The 20,582-nt window shown below is 34.5% G+C and overlaps 1 long non-coding RNA gene and 1 pseudogene across 4 annotated transcripts in view; one reads left to right on the top strand and one right to left on the bottom strand.

Moving 5' to 3' along the window:
• Window positions 1-20,582, bottom strand: part of LOC127490586 (uncharacterized) — a 184,924-nt gene that overhangs the window by 102,120 nt on the left and 62,222 nt on the right. For 2 of the 4 annotated variants that reach the window (XR_016235748.1, XR_016235747.1), the window contains exon 1: window positions 17,332-17,655. The exons of the other annotated variants lie outside the window; for them this stretch is intronic. This is a non-coding gene — a long non-coding RNA (uncharacterized LOC127490586). Of the gene's footprint in view, window positions 1-17,331; window positions 17,656-20,582 lie in introns of those variants that run through there. 4 annotated transcript variants of the gene reach the window in all.
• Window positions 2,988-3,663, top strand: LOC100345152 (protein N-lysine methyltransferase METTL21D pseudogene; annotated as a pseudogene).

The following is a 20,582-nucleotide window of genomic DNA, read 5'->3' as shown; positions in this document are numbered from 1 at the left end:
CTCAAGTAGTTGATACATCACCTCTGCTTCACAAGTGTGTTCTTAACAGGAAGATGGATTTGGAAGAGCCACTCTGATACAGGACACAGGGTTTCTGTTAACATTTTAATATATTTCCTAAGGTGACAAGAAAAAAAGAAAATTATCCTCATCTAAAAAATTGCTTTGGTTAACATAGTTTTTTTTTTTTTTCAATTTAGATAAAAGTAACGTGTATCTGTCATATATATATACCCAACTGGAAGAAAAGATTCTTCGAGAAGCTAAAACTAGAAGACATTTTGCTTAATTGAATTTTAAAAAAGCATTAGAAACAAAACTTTGCTCAAACAAAAAACAGTGGAAAAGATTGCCCTCAAGGGTACATTGCCAAAGACTGATTTGATGAGTAGAAAAACTTTCAAGCAGCTCAACAAGAAACATGCTAAATTGCAAAATCAAATCACGAGTAGATAAAAACAAGTGGATTGCAACAACTTTAGTAGCTAAAAAAAATTATACATCCAATGCCCAGAAGAGTTTTGCAACTTTTTTAGTTGATAATATTGCTTTTATGATACCATGATACCCACTTGTATTGAATCCATATATATATATAATCCTTATATCTATCAATCACATTTAAAGTCTGACCAAAACCCCAAAGGCTTAATGTTAAATTTCTCCACATTTGTCAAACCCGCTTATATTGAATTTCCAGTTACATCAACCTGTTAGTTTCGCCGGTTATGCTGTGTTTTTATAGGACTTTATACTACTTTCTGGTACCACAGAGAGGAGGAAGAACAACAAAGTAGTAGATACTACAATGTGCTTTCCTGCAAATATTGTATTACTTTGTTTTATCAACATTTCTATCTGATCTCTGGAAGTTAGATATATAGTAAGCTCATTCCAGTTTCTGTAAGGTTGGAGCAACGTTGACTGAAATTGTGAAGATACTAAAGCATATTGAAATATTTAGCTCTTTTTATCTGTCACATCCTAACTTTGAGGAATATTATTTAAAAACTTGCAAGGATTTCAGGATCATTTTCCTACTTTATGATAAAAAAGAATGAATGGATTTATTTTCCTGCTAGATTGTAAAATGTGGTTTGTTTTAATGTATGAGACATAAATCCCAGAGTCTATCTTGAGGTTATATTTGGCACTGGAGTTCATAGAGTGGATATAAAATAATTTTGTAAAAGTGAAGACATTGATACCACAGTGGGTTGTTTTTTTTTTTTTTTTGGTTTCAGCATTCTAGTGTGGGTAAACTTAAATTTACTTTAATTTTTTATTACACTGAAAGAACAGAAGTTCTTACTATTCTTGGTTTATGCATGATTAGGAGGAACACTTTTTGTACATGTTACCATGTAATGTTCATGTTTAGGAAGGAAATTTATGATTGGATTGAGTTCATTAAATATAACTTGATTTTTTCTTGGACTTCTGTAAAAATTTTCACTAAAAATCTGTTTAAAAAGGCCAGTTAGTTTGTTTTAAGAATACTGAAGAAAGATACTTTACATAAAGAATTATCTATATCTTACGGTAAATAAGTTCATTAAAGAATATAGCTATGCTTCAAAACGTAAGTGGCTAATGAAAAATGAAGAGTAAAAATTAAAGAATGTTTAAAATGCTCCTATTTTTACTCATGGTCAAATCTAAGATGAAGTGAATGATGTCATATAACACTTTACATGATTTACTTGGAGGAAACAAATATCCTCAACTCAATATTTTATTGTTATGTATTCTAAGCTTTAGTTCTGCAAAATTTGTTAAATATTTATATTCATAATTTTGTTTTTAATTTTCAGTTTAGGTTGCCAGTAAAACTTTTAATTTTTAGTAAGAACACTTTATACCCATTGAATGGCTTATAAATTTTCTTTCTTAAAATTGGTACTGTTAGTTAAGTCTTTCAAAAAACTTAAACTCAGCTTAGAAATATTAACCAGTAGTCTAGGAAGTGTCATGATTGGATAACTATGATAGCCATTTCCATTCACTGTTTAAATTACTGCCTCCAAATCCATTGATTCATATTCCCATAGCAAACACTACTGGCTGTAATGGAACTAAGTGCAAGAATAGTAAAATAAGAATAAATAAAGCACAGGGTGTCACTTGTGACATTTTATAGCAGGTAGAAGAGACTGACACATAAATTGTACTTTGATTCAAGCTATCAGAAGAAATGCACAAATTGCCGTGTGCTCAATAAAGGAAAAGAGCTCTTTCCTGATCAAAGAAACAATATCCCTTTACATAATTCAAAGACTCAGTCCTACCTTAAATGTATGACTAAATTTATTTATGTATCATTTATTTAATTCATTTATTCACTGTACAAAAAAATAAGGTTTTTTTTTTTTTTTTTTTTTTAGGTATAGGAGACACATTGCAAACATAAATACAATATACAAGGAGAAGGATTAAGACATTAGCAACAAAATCTCTGCCTGGGACTGCAAAAAGAGGGAGTCAGAGATGGCATCTGAGTGGTCTCTGGAAGAACAAGTAGTTTTCCATCCTGGAAGTACGAATCTGGAGGAGAACAATAAGAAAAATACCCTACATGAATGGAGAGTAGTATGTACAAAGACTGTGAAAGATCAAGGGTTTTGGAAAGTTTGCCAAGCTTAAAAAATAGCAATGTTTTCAAGAAAATGTTATCTCAGCAAAACCTCTGGTGTCCCATTTTCCTGCTCACTTTATAAATCCTAAATTCAAGAACACGTATTAGCGATCTGATACAAACCCAGCGATCTATTTGTCATGGAATTTACATTTTAAAAAATAGAATAAAATGGAAGACATTGATTATTTTTTTCCTTTTGGAATTCAGATATACACTTAAAACCATTTTATATTAAGTATTCGTATTATGTTTAGCTCCTTATTCTTTTTAAACTTACATAGTCACTCATGTAACCACTAACCAGATCATGTACACAATAACTTCAGCGGCATCTTGCAGCCTGGCAGTGATGGCGGCAACCGCGGAGTCCTCATGGGAAGACCCACAACGGAGCTGTGTGCAAGTCCTGGAGAAGCGGGATGGCACAGCGCTATACTGACAGCAGTATAGTTCTGGTGGCATGGGTTGCATTGTTTGCCATGCTGCTTTGTCCTTTCTAACTTCCTGGAAACGCCCAGGGTTTTCTCGAGCCAGGGCCCATGTGCTGAGCAGGAGGTCAGTGATGGAACTGCGCTCAGGCACCGGGGGAATGGAGCTCATGGCCGGTATAAGGGCAGATGTTGTAGTCACTGATCTTAAGGAATTGCAAGACCTGCTGAAGAAGAATACTGATAAACAAGCTTCTTGTCACCGGTTCTATTCAAGCCAAAGTACTGAGATGGGGTAGTGGTAGTGGTAGGCGGATAGAATAATTTCCTCCTCCAACAGACCACGTGCTGATGGCCAACTGCTGTATTATGAAGTCTTTGGACCCATTGTTGAAGACCTTAAAAGATCACCACGGATATAGACCTGCATTGTATGTTGTTACGAACATTGGGGGAAAAAAAATGGAAATCAGCACAAAATATGTTGAGCTCCTTCAATTAGACTTTGACTTGAAAAAATTCCTTTGGAAAAAAAATGATGGAGTATCAAAGTAAAGATATTAATATTATGTGCATGAGAAAGAAAAAAAATCAAAATTCGTATCCTGAATTTTTAGCTATCTTATCCAAGCTATTTACAACCTGGGTAAGCTAAAGATGTGACTGGAGCACATGAATTCAGCATGAGAGATTTTTGTTTCCAGCAGGTCTTAATATGTTTTAAAAGTCAGACCAGAAAATTTTAGCTTATCTTCAGGAAAAATAAATGTTTAAGTTGTTTCATTTCTTCGAAGATAAATTTAGTACTTAAATGTTCTTTTACTTGGAAAAATAAAAACTGGAAATGTTGTCTTATAAACTTCTATTGGCCAAAGTTTTCAGACTTTCCTCTTCTGAGAATGTGGATGTGTTTTAAATAATAAATTGTACTGTGCTGTGCTGCCGAGAACATGAATCAGGGAATGGAGGGGTCAAAAAGAACCTTACGGAGTTTTCCATTTGCAGATGGAATGAGAATGGAAAGTTTGTTTTCAGTCTTGTACAATTGGATGCCTCATGTACTTTTCCTTTGGGTTTGTTTTCCAGGAAAATCTGGCTAAAAACCCTGATATTAACTTACTTACATGAAACAGATCTCTAAATAACCACAAATATAGTTCTGAACACACTTCCTAAATGATTCTTACCCTGTCCCTATCACTTTTGTCTTATGACAATCATCTGCTCACACATGCTCATCTGTCAAGGACTTGAGTCTCCAATTCCAAAAAGTAGTAGCTGGACAGAATTCTGTTACATAAGGCATTGGTGTAAGATGGCACATTTTATGTGTTAAAAGAAACACATGTTTTTGAGAGGAAAAGAAAGAAAAAGTTTCAGCACACTTCGGCTGTATATATCCCCACACCTCTGCTCATTGTTCACCTACTCAGTGTGATCATTCCATCTTCAATCATCATTAGTTTGGGTTGTTTATGAAACATTAAAATAAAATCATCTTGTAATCCATCTTTTTTGTTTTATATATCAGTATTTTGGTTTTTATCTGTATTCAATTTGTGTTGTATTCCATTCAGGGAATATACCACAGTATAGCCTATTTCATCTGGATGCACATTTAAATTGTTTCCAGTTTAGAGCATTTAGTTGCCATGACTATCCTTACAGTGGACGTCAATATATATTTCTGTTAGGTACATACTCAAGAATGAAATCTGGAGTCAAGTTTAGCTCACATAGATATTAGAGATCATTATTTTTGAAGTTAAAATTTATACTTACATTTTGACATTCCAGAGTATCTATAAAAACAATAATACTGATGGCAGCTGCATTTTTTAGCTAAGGCTACCATAACAGCACATCACAGACTGGTTGATTTAAACAACAGAAATTTATTTTCACACTCTTCTGAGGCTAGACATACATGATCAAGTTGTTAGCAGGTTTTATTTCTTTTGAGGCCTCCTTTTGCTTGTAGATGTTCAGATTCTTGCTGTGCCCTCCCTGGAGTCTCCAAATATCCTAATCTCCTCTTCCTATAAGAACACCAGTCATATTAAATTGGCTTTGCCCTAAAGGCCTCATTTTAACAGAATCACATTTTTAAAAGGCCTGTTACCAAAGGAAGTCACATTCTAAGGCATAGTAGGTAAAGGCTTCAACCTATACCTATATAGCTCAGGTCATAACAGTAGGCTAACTCAGATTCTGTGATGGTCAGACTTATTTTTATCTCCCCATTCAAATCATTTGACTCTTGAAAGAATAATTTAGTGAATATTAAGCCAAGAGCCAAATAGGCATGTTTATTTAAACATTTTTCAGAGAATAACTGAAGTGCAATGAATATTTATTTGACTAAGTGATGATGCCTCTTATATTCTTAAAGAAATTACACCACATATATGCTTATATATATATGTATATGTTCATGTGTGTATGTTATAAATACATATATACACATTATATAATGTATATGCATACATATACATATACATGTACATATATACATATATTGAAATTATATAATCAAGAAATATTTTCTGGTTTTATACTTTCAAAAATTCTTTAAATGAAAATGGAGATATGAAATAAGTGAATTTATATGTGGTATACATATATCTTAATCCTCACAATGTTCAGTGATATAAGTATCATCTATTTTACAGATACAATAACTGAGGGAAAGATTGATCAAGTGGTCTAACATCAATGGAAATTTCTTTGTCATTAAGTCTAGTAATATTTTATAATAACCAAGTTTTAACTTGAATGTTTATTTACATGTAAGACAATGCTTCTAGTTCATTGCCAATAGGTTGTATATTCTTCATTTGTTCATCGTCATCCACTCATCCAAGCAAAGACCATGTATTCTCTTATCTGTGGCTGAGAATTTACTGGAATTTGAAGATAGAAGAGCAACATAAACAGGGCCTCTATTTTTATAAGCCTGCCATCTAGGATGAAGTTGCATACTTTCAGAGTAAAAAGAATGTATAGAATGCACCTATATTGAAACAAAGTAAGTGCACACATTTCTTTCTTATATGGAATTTAAATTATATTATCTGTAATTTATAAATAGAAGCATTTCTCTAAAGATCTGGGGCAAGAGATTGTTCGGTGTCTAGCCCCTAGCTGGAGATCAGCACTGCGGATGCAGTGGTGCTGACGACAGAGGGTCTTCACAGTATGTTCAAGGCTGCCGTCTGCGGAAAAGTTCTCAGGAGTTTGCAGTGTTCTAAGGCTCCATGGAGACCCATAGCTGTGACTTTTATTTTTTTTCTGGCTTCCACAATATGCCTCTGGGTGAGATATCTCAGAATTTGACCACTTCTATAATTTTATCTAAAGATGGTATAAGTTTCCTGAGCTCTTAAATTTCCTAAGCTCTTAAATTTTCCGAATTTGCCTTCCTTTCCTAATGCCTGCTCTCTCTCTCTCTCCCCCACTGTGGTATTCAACAAGATCTCTCTCATTTCCTATTCTAGTCTCCTTCCTAAGAGATCTCTAGATTGGGTGAATGGAGAAGGTATAAGGATACTTGTTTTGGCTCACTGTGTGCTTTCTATATAGTAAAACGTGTAATAAAGTCTTCCATTAAACCAGGAAGATTCAAGAACTTGAACTCAGAACATGCATCTAAAGAAGAAATTTTATATCATGCGTAGTAGTTAAAATCATATGCATCTTTTGTATGGGCTGGTTTGAGACTCTGCTGCTCCACTTTTCCCTGCTAATGGCCTGGGAAAAGCATCAGATATGGCCTGCATGCTTGGGCTCCTGCAGACCCAGATGAAGCTCCTGGCTCCTGGCTTAGGCCTGGCCATTGCAGCCATCTGGGGAATGAACCAGAAGATGGAACATCTCTGTCTCTCCCCTTCTCTCTGTGTAGTGATTTTCAAGAAATAAATAAATCTTAATTTAAAAACAAGAATAAATAAGTGAATAGGAGCTCACTAGTAAGAAGTGTTGTGTTTGTACAAGAGAATCCTACAGTGCCAATGTGGTAGATGATTCTAAAAGAGCAAAGTGGGACTGCAGAGGTGAAGCTATTGAGAAAATCAAAGACTTTAGAGAATTTATTAAACGTTTTTGGTCTCTGTTCTTACACGAATTAAAATTGTGACAGATTTTAATTTGGGAGGGACTTTTCTCAATAATTGTTAAGTGAGGAGAATGTGTCACATATGATTCAACATGAATGCTTCTCACCAAAGACCATTCACGAAACTAGTTTCTTTACTACAACAAAAATAGTAAAAATTCAAACTGTGGATAGTTGAGATCTATGTGCTTACCAGCTGTCAAACACTAAATAGCTTTATCTATTGCCTCATTGAATACTCAGGAAACAAATCAAATCACTTTAAAGGTGAGGAAAACTAGAGAGTAAACTCAAATCCAGGCATTCTGATGCCAAAGCTGATATTCTCAGCAAATGCCCTGCAAGTAATTTTGTCTTGGGTATAAGAGAAGTCACTTAACAAAACACTTTTACGTTTTCAAACCCATAGAATCAAAAGCAGGTATTTGCAATATAGTTATGAAAAATTAAAAACAGGAGCTTCGGAAGCAATCGTTTATGTAAATATGGAAAAATATACAATTTGAGACATGTTCTTGGCAACTTTAATTTTGTTACTCTACTTAAAATGTTTAAACTATATTATTAACAACCTACCTTTGTAAAATAGAATGTGTTCTCATTGCTAATATTTGATTGAAATTACTAAATCTGAAGATTATTGCATGTGTTTACTAATTGCACTCATTTATTATATGTGCAATACTAAAAATAACCTAAATTTCAAAATTGGATTTAACATTTACTTCTCTGAAGATGAAATAATTTACTCACAAAATTACTCTGTGTCACCACATTGTTCATTATTTGCCATCTTATTCAGTACAGACTAAAGGAATAGTTTTCTTCCAAGATAAAATAAATAGAATACTAGAGTAAAACCTAACATCTTGTGAGTGAAGTGAATCTCCATCATAAATGTCTTGTATCATAAAATATTTAGAAGTATCAGGATATACCTTTTTATCGTTTCAACTATAATCCATAAACACAGGATGTGGAATCTCAGAGGTGTTCTTGTTTAATATTAACAATTGAAAAGTGAACCACAACATCTGCTGTTTGCGAATTTTCTCCCCATGATGTCTATTTCAGTTTCCAAACTAGAAGCTGTGGGCATATTTTCCTTTTAAGATTTGCCTGTTTGTTTTTCCCTTTTCATTTTGAGTTGGGTGATGCTATGAATTTAAATTTGACTATGAGAAACCAACAGAAGAAAAACACTAAGAAAAGTAAATGATAGTATTTAGAAAAATTATTTTCTAAGATCCCAGTGTTTTACAATTGTTTTAATTGTTGTAGTAGTAATTCAACTCATTGTGACTCAAAATCTGGAAGAGTTGTTAATTCAATTTTCACACACATGCAAACAGTCACATGCACACACATAACCTCTTTAAAGAGATAAAATACATCAGTACGGAGGATAGCTTACATAAAGATAAGAAATACAAATATTCTATCATAAAAGGGTCAGATCATTTTATATATTTGGGAAATAAGTCAATACACATAATACTGTACTCATTTATGTTTCTCTCTCCAATCATATCCCCCAGTAGCAATATTTATAATTAATTGTGATATTAGATTTTTTTTATATTTTGGGACATATATTTTCCAATAAATTAAATTTCCTTTTATTTTAAATCTGTATAATATATTATACAATTTATGTGTTGACTTAACATTATGTCTGGGAAAGTAACTATTTTGAGAAGTAGTTTACTATATAAACTATATAGAGAACTTGTTTTATAGTTGACAACTGTATAACAATATTACTTCTTTCAGATATGCTAACCTATATTCCTCAAATTCTCTTCTGATAGATACTGATTACAGTATTTTTTAAAGTTCTGGTATAAGTATTTTGGAGGATATATGATAAAAATTATTTATAACATTGCTTTATGATAACCACACAAGTACACATTTTATGTCACAGGGCATATACATTTTCAATAGCACAAAGTAATAAAGTGTTCTCTAGAGTATTTGTAGAAATTCTATCAGTTTTCCTTTTTCTTTGCTTGTCAATGTCTTGCTCTTCTATTCATGAGATTGAATTATTCACTTTTGTCTATTAAGATACAAATATATATGCAAAATATCAAAAAGGTTATTTAACTTTGTAATAAGTAATTGTACATTAATTTACCTCTGTGTACATTCATTCAAGATATGATCTCATTCAGACTGATGGTTATATTCTAATAGCTCTCAAGTTTATATGTCAACTCTAGATTTCCACATTAATTCCATTCTTGTGTAAACAATTGTTTACCAGACAGCTGAACATGGATGTCTGATTGTCACGCTGAACTTGCATGTCCAAATCAGAATTCCAGATTTGTATTTCCAAAACCTGCTCCATCAGTCAATGGCAGTCACATATTTCTGTGTTGTCTCCTTCCATCCTTGATACTTCTTTCCTATATTTCTTTTTTCTTTTCTTTTCTTTTCTTTTTTTTTTTTTTTTTTTTTTTGACAGGCAGAGTTAGACAGTGAGAGAGAGAGACAGAGAGAAAGGTTCACCCACCAAATTGCTGCTATGGCTGGTGCACTATGCCAATCCGAAGCCAGGAGCCAGGTGCTTCCTCCTGGTCTCCCACGTAGGTGCAGGGCCCAAGCACATGGGCCATCCTCCACTGCCTTCCCTGGGCCACAGCAGAGAGCTGGACTGGAAGAGGAATGACTAAGACAGAATCCGGCGCCTCGACTGGGACTAGAACTTGGGGTGCTGGCGCCACAGGCGGAGGATTAGCCTAGTGAGCCATTCTCTCCTATATTTCACATCAAATTGATGATTAATCTCCACTAGTTCTATTTCTAAAATACTAAAGATTGAGTATACAACCACTTCTTGTTTGTTTGTTTGTTTGTTTTTTTTAACTATCTATTTGCTTGAGAAGGAAAGAGAGAGAATCTTTCATCTTCTGATTGGCTCCCTCAAATGCTTGCAACAACTGAGGCTGAGCAAGATCAGTCTGAGGGAATCCAAAACTCAATGGACTGCACCACCATTACTTTAACCATCAATACTGCCTCCTAGGGTCTGCATTAGCAGGAAACTGGAGCCAAGAATCAAACCAAGGCATCCAATGGGCAATACAGGCCTTATGATTGTGTCCTGTGTCAAAGAAGAGGCCCAGTACCTGCCCCTCAATCACATCTTCACACCTCAACCATTACCACTGTCACAATCCAGTATTCTTGAAATCACCAACTCATTCCTAACTGTTGTTAACGACTTCCAAATTGTTTTGGAATCACTAACCTTTCCCACTTCCAGTCTGTTCTCAAAGTATCAGTAATCTCCTGAAATCAAGTCCACATTATGAGTGTTGCACAAAATCTTCTGGCTCACTCTAATTAAATTTCAACGTTCTTGACTGGGGTCAAGGTCTTGGCTGATCTTGCCTATATTATCATTTGGACACCTCCTATAACTATCCCAAACCTTGTTTATGAAACTGCTAAGACATAGCTCTCTTGACTGTTCACTGGACTTGTACCAGTCAGCTTTTCATTACTATAGCCAAGTTCCCGTGTTAGCTAACTTGGCAAAGAAGGGAGATTTATTTTGTTTCATGGTTCTGGAGGTCCAAGTCTAGGGGCCTATATCTGGTGATTGAGTTCTTGCTGACAGAGTCCCCAGGCAAGAGACACAGAAAGTGTGTACATACTTCTGGGCTCTCTCTCTCTCTCTGCTCTCCCCCCCCATATAAAACTACCTGGATAACTTAATTTAAGCTAATCACATTCCCTACCTTTAAACACCATAGTTTTGATAAAGTTTTCACCTTCTTAATATCATTAAAGTACATTCATAATGAAACTCCTGGACATGTTTAGGGGACAAATCATTTTCAAAGCATAGCAGAATCCAACAGAAACAATGTTTGTATGTTAGATAGGGACATTCTGCCTTTAGACATGCATGACATCCACTCCAATGAACTCTTATTCTATTTATTAATAAAACACTTCAGAAATTATTTTCTTGGCTCCTTTGAATTGTGCCTGCCACAAAGTAGGCATAGGTGGCAAATATTTCCTGATTTAAATATATATAGTATTGAAAGTAACAGTTTTTCTATAAGTCATACCATATTTATACTTAAAATTTAAAATCATTTACATATTTATAAATGATGATTTAACTGTGGAATGAATTTCTGACATCTTTTTTTATATTTTCAATGAAGCATGGTTTTTAGTATAAATATCATTTATTTGATAAGTGTCAAAAATGTTGATTTATTTAAATTATTGATATATTGCTGTTGAAAAGAATATGAAACCATCTTCATACTTGGCAATAATAAATTATTTTACAAAATACAATATTTAATTATATAAACATGCAAAGCTTTTCAAAATACTACTTCACAATATCCAACATTAGCAGTTCTATCTGTTGTACCTTAGGCAAAGGGCATTTCCAGTGATCTAAATAAGGCATATGTTGTTAAATATAGCACGTATTATTGAATTGTCTTCTGCAATGCAATGCTTATTCAAATATATTTTAATTTATATTTACGCGATACAAATTTGGAAGTGCCTGCAACTTCTCCCTAGGAAAAATATTACCAGTGGGATACACACACACACACACACACATCTACATTATATATACAATTTTAAGCATTTGGATACATCAAATAAATTCAGAATGGGTTACAGAAAAAGAGAGATGAGTTGAATTTATTTGAAACTGAAATCCCTTAAAGTGCCTGCTGTGAAACAATCATTAGAATATGGTAAACTGTGGTCTTTGCTTCATTTTTGCTCACAATACCCAACTCTTTACAAATTTACCCATATTTCCTTCACTTTAATAGCATTTACTCATCCTCATCACCTCCTGCCTTTAAAATAAGTGAACCGCAAACTTTTGATTATGATCTTGTAGCCATAGAAAACTTGGAAAATATAATCTCAATTTAAAATTAACTCTTTCTCTTTAGGCTGAAAAAATGCTTTGAATTACATACCTCCTCTTAACCACAGGTGATATTTCATAGCTTAAAGAACATTTTTAAAAGGGTACTTTCAAATAATTTTCCATGCCTGCATTCAGCAGGTAACCCAAACCTTCATAATCCCCAAATGCTGCACTTCAAAGTTATGCTCAGGAAAAAAATATTGAAAAGAACAGTCTCTCTTTCCAGTTGATTTAAAACATCACTAGCTTATTTTCAGTACACATATGGAGTTACTTTTAAAAAGAAATCTTGGAATACTGCCAGACTATATACAGGAAAGGCTTTTCTCCAGAGAGAGCTAAAATTCATTATCTGAGCTTTGGGACACCCATGTTTTTTTCAAAATTTGGACACATCTTTGTTCCTTCATGATGAGTGATAGTAGTTTGACTTAAAATAAGAGGCTTCTCAATGTGCAATTAGATTTTGAAGAAACCGAATGATAGCATTGTTTTCTACTGAAAATTATTAACAATTACCCACTTACATAAAATATTAGTCTGGATAATGATGTTTTATGAGAACCAGAATATTTTTTAGCCTGAAATTATTCACAAAAGTATAACACTCACCAGGTATTATTAGTATTATAATATTAATGTTAGAATTTGCATTTTTTTCTTTTTGCTTTTCTCATTTATATTTAGTTTATTTCATTTAAATCTATCAAAACATTTTTCCAGGGGGAAAATCAAGGAACCCAACGAATCCAAAGGCAACATAATTTCATCATCAAAATTGGTGGTCATTTCATTAAAATAATTGTTCTAAATTTAGATCTATTTTGACACACAGCATAAACCTAACAAAGATGAGAACAGTGTTACAAGTTGAGAAAAATATTGATATCGACATATTATTTCAGCAATGATCAATATGAGTCCACTGAAATATTAGCAAGTGGTGATTATCTTGAACTAGATTCTTTATATATTTTACCAGGACATATAAGTGCTTTCTTACTTTTTTGAAATGATAAAAACAAAATCCTCATAATTGAAGAGGAAGTATTTATGAATATAAAACAAAATTATATATATGTATTAATATAATACAAATAAGTAGGTATCACACATATTTTCTCTAGGGGAGACAACCCTAACAGGTGCAGTGCATCCATAAAATTGAACAGACCCTAAGAACATAACTTTTAAAATACTAGTTTTACACATAAGAAAAAATAAGTGTGTTTTGTTATATGTTCAGTTTTAGTCACACAGAAATATGTCAAATCATAGAAACTGCTTAAATGAAGGAAATGAAATGTTTGGCAGGTTGGAGGCATGCTTTACATCCCATATGAGCACTACAAATCAGGGGAGTGTTTAACCACTATGATTTTGCCCACAAAGAAGGCTTGGACACTTCCTCTATCTGCATAATTTGATAAAATCAGGTATTATGAACTTAATGAATTATTTCAAATGTAACCAAAGCGTAAGCTCTATGCCAGAGAGTAATCGCAGAGCTGGACAGGATTACTTCTGGAAAATGAATTAGAAGGCTATGAACAGCAATATATCAGTGATAAGTCTAGCATATTTCAGAACTGCAGCTATTGGAGAGATGAGTCTGAATCACTTCAGCATCACAAATCCTAGGCCATATTTTTATTTCCAGCCTTCTTCTTTGTGCTGCTTCCAAGTCTGCAGCTCCAGTTGATTTCAAAGGCAGTACGTGAGAGATAAAGATGAATAAGGATTGTTCTACCTCAGCAATTCAATTTTTCTCTAAGGTCACTGATTCTGAAAGACTGTGGAGACCTCGGCCTCTCAGCAGAGTAGATCCAGCTACTTTTTCTATCCTAGTCTCATGAGGTAACACAAGCATTTATCCAGTTTACCATAGCAAATTATTCTCCATGTCCAGAAAATTACAACACTCTTCCTCTCTTCACTCTGAGGAGTCATAAAATCTAAATTAAACATAACTGTCTAAAGAATTATTTTCAGCAAAGTTAATACTTCAACAAGAGAAGTGTTTGGAACAGTGTGACTTAAATACATTCAAAATATTAAATATAATATTATAACATTTCAACAGCATTCATTGAAATTTATAAAATTTAAATTATTGAAATTATAATTTAAATATTTAAATAAATTTTAAATTTATAGTGTTATTTAAAAAAAAAAGTTTTTTGGATCTGGACTGAGCTTTGTAGTATATTAGTTAAGCATGTGTATTTCTGGTTTTCAAAATGTCAAAGTTTTCTAAGTAATTTTCCTTCTCTGTCCCTTTTACATGTATACTTTTTGCCGCTGAAGATACTCTTCATCCTAACTAGACGGAGTATTACTTGTATTTATTTACGATCCTCATGTAATTAGAATATGCTAGTAATGTATCAACAATGATAGATATGTTTGCTAAAATTTGTTAAAATGAACAAATACTGATATGTAGTTTTACTAACCATACCAAAGTATTACTTTCTTCAAAATCACTGGTAAAACTGCTAGAAAGAATAAACCAAGTTAGGAAAACTTTGGATCTATGTTGCAGCAAGAACTATCATTATTGAAATATAATGATGCTTCAGTAACTATACTAAATTATTTTATACAGTATTTAATTTAAATATTGCAATAATTCTATGAGATAAACACTATTTCATCTCAGTTCAGTTACATTGAACTAGAGTTAGAGGGAACTAGTAAATTGCACAAAATTCCGTATGAGTCAAAGCTGGAACTTGAACCAAATAGATCTGGATTGGAATTTTATGCTCTTGAGGATGTTTTAACACAGCATTTGTGACTGGGAAAAAAGGAGATGTGATCTCTGGATAGAGAGGGTGTGGTTTTGGATTGTCATTGTTCAGAAAATGTTTTTTTCCTTCAATTTGTAAAGCATATGCTATTTTGAAATTACTGAGAATTCTGTGTGTCAGACATGTGCTGGATGCTAGCAAGATAACCAAGCCATGATCAGTCTAGAAAACCCAATGCCCACACCAGATCTCAGCACATACTTTCTGTAAAGGGCCAGATGGTAAATATTTTAACCTTTTGTGGGCCATGCAAGGTATCACAACTAATTGTTTCTTTTGCTTTTGCCAAGAAATTTGCCAAAGAAAATGTACAAGTGAATGGTCATAGTTGTGCTTCAATAATTCTTTATTTGGACATGCATAAATTTGAATTGCCTTTCATTTTCAGATAAGGATTATTCCTCTTCTGATTTTTTTATCCAGTTAAAAATGTAAATATCCTGGTTATCTTCCAAGTCATAAAGACATAGGGATGGATTTGATCAGTGAACTAGTGAACCCAAGTTGGCCAATTCATATTATGAAGCTATTCTGTATGGAAGCCATCAGGCACATGTGAGTTTTGAGCATTTAAATTTAACCAGTCTAACTTGACATATGTTCTAAGTATAAAATGCATGCCATATTTAAAGGCTTAGTATAAAATTGTTAATTTTATATTGTAATTTGATGTTCATTATCTTTTGAAATAATTACAATTTTCTCAAATATTAAAAATAACATAATTAAATTCGGATGCATTGGATTAAATATTTTATTAACCTTAGGGCCATTTTTTTAGGATTGCCTTTTTGTTACCTTTTAACATAGTCCAAAAAATTTAATCTTATGCATGTGATCTACACACATGTGCACACACACACATATGAGGTATGAAAAAATTAAAATATGTTTATTGTGATGAAAAATTATTTAAAATCCCTACATACATTTTTCATTATATATGTCTTCCACATTCAAAAATATTTTAAAGTACCTTTGCAAGTAAAATTATTACTATATATCTCTAAAATGCTATTTTAAAGATGACAATATTTAGGGGCAAGCAAGTACCTATTATATGTTGGTAACAATTAATAATGTATTAGAAATTGAAATAGAATAAAAACATTATTAGAGTAAAAATGTAAAAGCTTGATCAAAGTTTATTATAAAATGGATATTTTCCCTACTAAAGTTGCATTTATGAAATGTATGGAGTTTGTATTCCTTAAATAAAATGTTTCTGGGAACAAAAAATGAACCAATGCATTCTAGATACAAATAAATGGCCCAATAATCTAAATCTGAGGAATTAGAAGTTGTTCATTGTATATAGAAAATAATATGTAATCAGGGCTGCTGTGCTGTTATGTGAGTTAAGTTGCTGCATATGAGGTTAGCATCCCATATAAGAATCATTGTTCAAACCCCAGCTGCTCTGATTCTGATCCAGCTTCTTGCTAATATAGCTGGAAAAATAGCAGATAATGTTCCAAGTGCTTGAATTCCTATAAACTATGTGGGGGATTCAGATGGTGTTCCTATCTCCTGGCTTCAGCCTGGCCCAGTTCTGGCCATTGTGGCCATTTGAGGAATAAACCAGTAGATGGAGTCTCTCTCTCTCTCTCTCTCTGTCTCCATCCTTCTCCTCCCCTCTCCCCTCCCCTCCCCTCCCCACTCCTCCCTTCCCCTCCACTCCTGTCTTGCCTTCTCTGTCTCCCCTCCCCTTCCCCCTCCTCTCCTCTTCTCTCCTCTCCTTACCTCTCTTAGGCTCTCCTCTCCTCTTTTACTCTCTTCTCCATCACTCTGCCTTTCAAATACAAGCATGACACAGAGGGAGGAAGGGAGGGGAGGAGAGAGAAAGAGATATTTTCTGTCCACTGGTTCACCTTGCAGATGGCTGCAACGGCCAGAGCTGGGCCACGCTGAAGCCTGGAGCTTCATATGTGGATGGTAGGGTCCCAAACACTAGGACATCTTTTGCTGCTTTTTCCAGGCCATTAGCAAGGAGCTGGATCAGATGTGGAGCAACCAGAACTTGAACCAGCTCCCATATGTGAGTCCAGTATTGCAGGTGGAGGATTTACCCACTATGCCATAGTACTGACCCCATAAATAAATTTTTTACAAAAAAGACAAGAAACTATAATAGGAAAAATGACAAAAGATTTTGCTCTACTGGTTGATCAAGGTCAGAAAACAAAGGGCTATATTCACCACACTGAAAATTTTACACTCTATCCAAAAGATGAAATGGACAGGTTTTAGGCAGAGGCAGATGCAGTAAAATCGTCAGTAAAGAAATGTGATTAGATGGTTAGACATTATGAGGAGTCAAAGGTAGGTCCCACATTTCCATCATGTAAAACTGGGCCAAAATAGTGTCACCTGTTGACAACTAAAACCTCACACAATAAAGTTACCTTGCCGGCGCCACGGCTCAATAGGTTAATCCTCCACCTGCAGCACCTGCATCCCGGGTTCTAGTCCTGGTTGGGGCACCGGATTCTGTCCCTGTTGCTCCTCTTCCAGTCCAGCTCTCTGCTGTGGCCCGGGAGTGCAGTGGAGGATGGCCCAAGTGCTTGGGCCCTGCACCCGCATGAGAGACCAGGAGAAGCACCTGGCTCCTGCCATCGGATCAGTGCGGTGCGCCGGCCGCAGTGTGCCAGCCGCAGCGGCCAGTAGGGGTTAACCAACGGAAAAGGAAGACCTTCCTCCCTGTCTCTCTCTCTCACTGTCCATTCTGCCTGTCAAAAAAAAAAAAAAATAAGTTACCTTTTCTTTAGTGTTGTTACAGATTTCTTTATTTCTGTCTATTTTTGTACACAGTGATATATACAGATGAACTGAGACAATAGGAAAAGTTTACATTCAGACACATGAAAATATGGGTATTTCAGCTTAAACTCAAACAGGAAAGAAAAAGATTGTACAGTCACAATATTGAAAACTACATAAATCAGAAATTAACCACTTATCAGGTGCTTCAGTACCTTGACCAATATTCATGCCAAATCACCACCCATAATACAATTCAGCAATTTCTGCAACAGAGGAATTGTCAATTTGTTAAAGGTTTTGTTTTTAGTTATTTGAAAGGCAAAATTAGAGAAAGGGAGAGATGAGACGAAGAGAGGGACAGAGAGAGAGAGAGAGAGAGAGAGAGAGAGAACAAGGTCTTCCATACACTGATTCACTCCCCAGCTGGCTATAATAGCCAAAGCCAGGAGCCTGGAACTCCATGTGGGTTTCCCACATGGGTGACAGCACTCAAGCACTTGGGCCATCTTCCACTGCTTTCCCAGGCACATTAGCAGGGATGCTGGCTTTGTAGGCTGCAGTTAATCCGCTGCACCACATTGCCAGCCCCAAAACTACCATTTTTTAAATATATAGATGTCTGTGGTGATTAAAAATCCATTAATTAAAATTAAAATCATAAACAATTCAATGTCCTTCCAAGAGCAAGGCCATCAACACATTTGATTTCAGGAATCTCACTTAACTAAAGTGTAAAATTCCATATGTGAACTTTTCATGATAGTCAGCAAGTCACAGAGCTCAAGGACTCCAAATGCAAATGCAACATCTCTACTGGCTTTCCTTAGAAGCTCTTAGTCTAATATGCAAACAGAAGATTTTTCTTATCCATATAAAAAAATGATGTTTCTTGTCCAGTCTGGCACATTGAGGTCAATGAAATCTGTGTGATTTTTCTCACTCTATAAGTATATATATTATCCTCTCAAATCCTTCCATACTTCCATACTTCTATCTTCTCCACAACCACTTTCTTGTTCCCTAACTGTTCTCATAGTTTTCATTGTCTCCTGAACACAGACTTGAATCAGTTGTCTTATATTAAACATTCTGGTTGTATGCCATGTGGGTTCCAGGAAAGATTTTTTAAAATATGATCTACATGTACAATTCTTTCTTTGCAGGGTACTCATGGGCAAGGAGTTGAAGAAGGAGGGAAAGAGATCTGGCTTCCCAGCTTACTGACTGCGCCTCACCTCAATGAATGAAATTCCTTTTATTTTCTTTTTCGGTCTGGTAAGATTTTCTTTGATAATATATTTCCACTTCTTAGAAATTTGGCCAATATTTCAGTTTAGCTTCTGAATACTTTCCAACCTAAATTTTCACCTCTTTCACATCTCCACAAAAATTGTTATATGGGAAAAATTAAAGATTCTGTGGGTTACAAACTTGAAATGAGGAATTTATTAAGAGGACAATAATGAATTTTGCAATTCTTGGAGTCCTGACCAGATCAGAGAGATAACAGGTGGTAAGTGAAAGTGAGAAGTGGAAAGGCCCATTTTTGGATGTATAATGCTATTACTTTCCTCTTCAAAGTTGGGGGCAATTGAGGACAATGTATCATTTATCTTAATGCATTTTTTTAATTGGGCAGGATTCTACAGAGAAACAAAGCTAATAGGACATTGCACATGAAAGACAAAATTTAATATGAAATTTGGCAAGCACAATTATGGAAAAATCAGACAATATGTTACCCGGAAACTGAAGAAACAGGAAAACTCGTATTTTAATCTAGTGTAAGTCCAACAGCCTGAGAACCAGGAGCTCCTATGCCTGAGGGTGAGAGGAAATGTATGTCCCAGCTGAAGATGAGAAAAAACAAATTCACCTTTCCTTTGCTTACTTATTTATTTACTTGTTTTCCTGTTTGAACCCCAAATGGATTCGGTGATATCTGCCCACAATGCCTCATCATCTTCTTTATCTGGTTGTATGGATTCAAACGTTAATTTCTACTGGAAACATGTTACAGACATACGCTGAACTTTTGTGTTTCCAACTAGTTAGGCAGCACTTAACCCCACCCAGGTTACACACAAAATGAACCATCACATCTTCTGAGCAGGCCTGGAGAAAGTTGGTGATATATGCCCTCTGAGACTAAGCCAGGGAGAGTGCATTGGTGTCTGGCACACCCTGAGAGAGCAGCAGGAGAGCAACATGGTGGCATTCATTATCCACATCCATCTTCATGCCCTACACTGGTTGAAAGCTTGAGCAACAAAAATGATGGCAATGCAAACAAGGAATAATATTGGGTAATGAGCAACAGTGTTATAGAATGGTACTCATTTGTGATGGACTAAATTGCCCACAGACATTCTCAGAAGGAGAAAAGCAATCTTCACCAACTCTCAGGTTAAAAGTATATGAAGTCATCCATAAAATAAAATAATTATCTTCTAATCCTCTACTTCTCCTGCCTCCTCCCACATCAACTCTACAAGGACACGCAGAGGAAGTGACTGGAGAATGTAGACAATGAACACCTTGTGTTTTTCCTAATTAATAACTAATATTAAACAAAAATTCATTTATATAATTATATGAAAACACTGCTTACTATATTTTGGCTGCAAATAATTTTATAAATATTTTAACAGCATATTATTAGGTCTGAAACTTAAAATACCTTTGCCAATGTCTTCAAAGCCCTTTAGGAGTCACTCTTTCGAAAATAATATTTAATTAATGCAGAACTGCAATATGTTATTATCCAACATGAGATTTGTTTCTCCAATTCATTTGAATAGTTTTTGTCTTAAAGATTCTTCTAAAAAAAAATTGCTGGTTTAGGAACCAGTGCTGTGGTGCAGTGGGTTAACGCCCTGGCCTGAAGCACTGG

This window comes from Oryctolagus cuniculus, chromosome 6 (assembly GCF_051225735.1).
Source record: "Oryctolagus cuniculus isolate XC-2025 breed Fujian yellow rabbit chromosome 6, ASM5122573v1, whole genome shotgun sequence".
In the NCBI taxonomy this organism is placed as follows: Eukaryota; Metazoa; Chordata; class Mammalia; order Lagomorpha; family Leporidae; genus Oryctolagus; species Oryctolagus cuniculus.
Note: the sequence above shows the minus strand (reverse complement) of the source record. Positions and strands in the feature narration are given on the sequence as shown.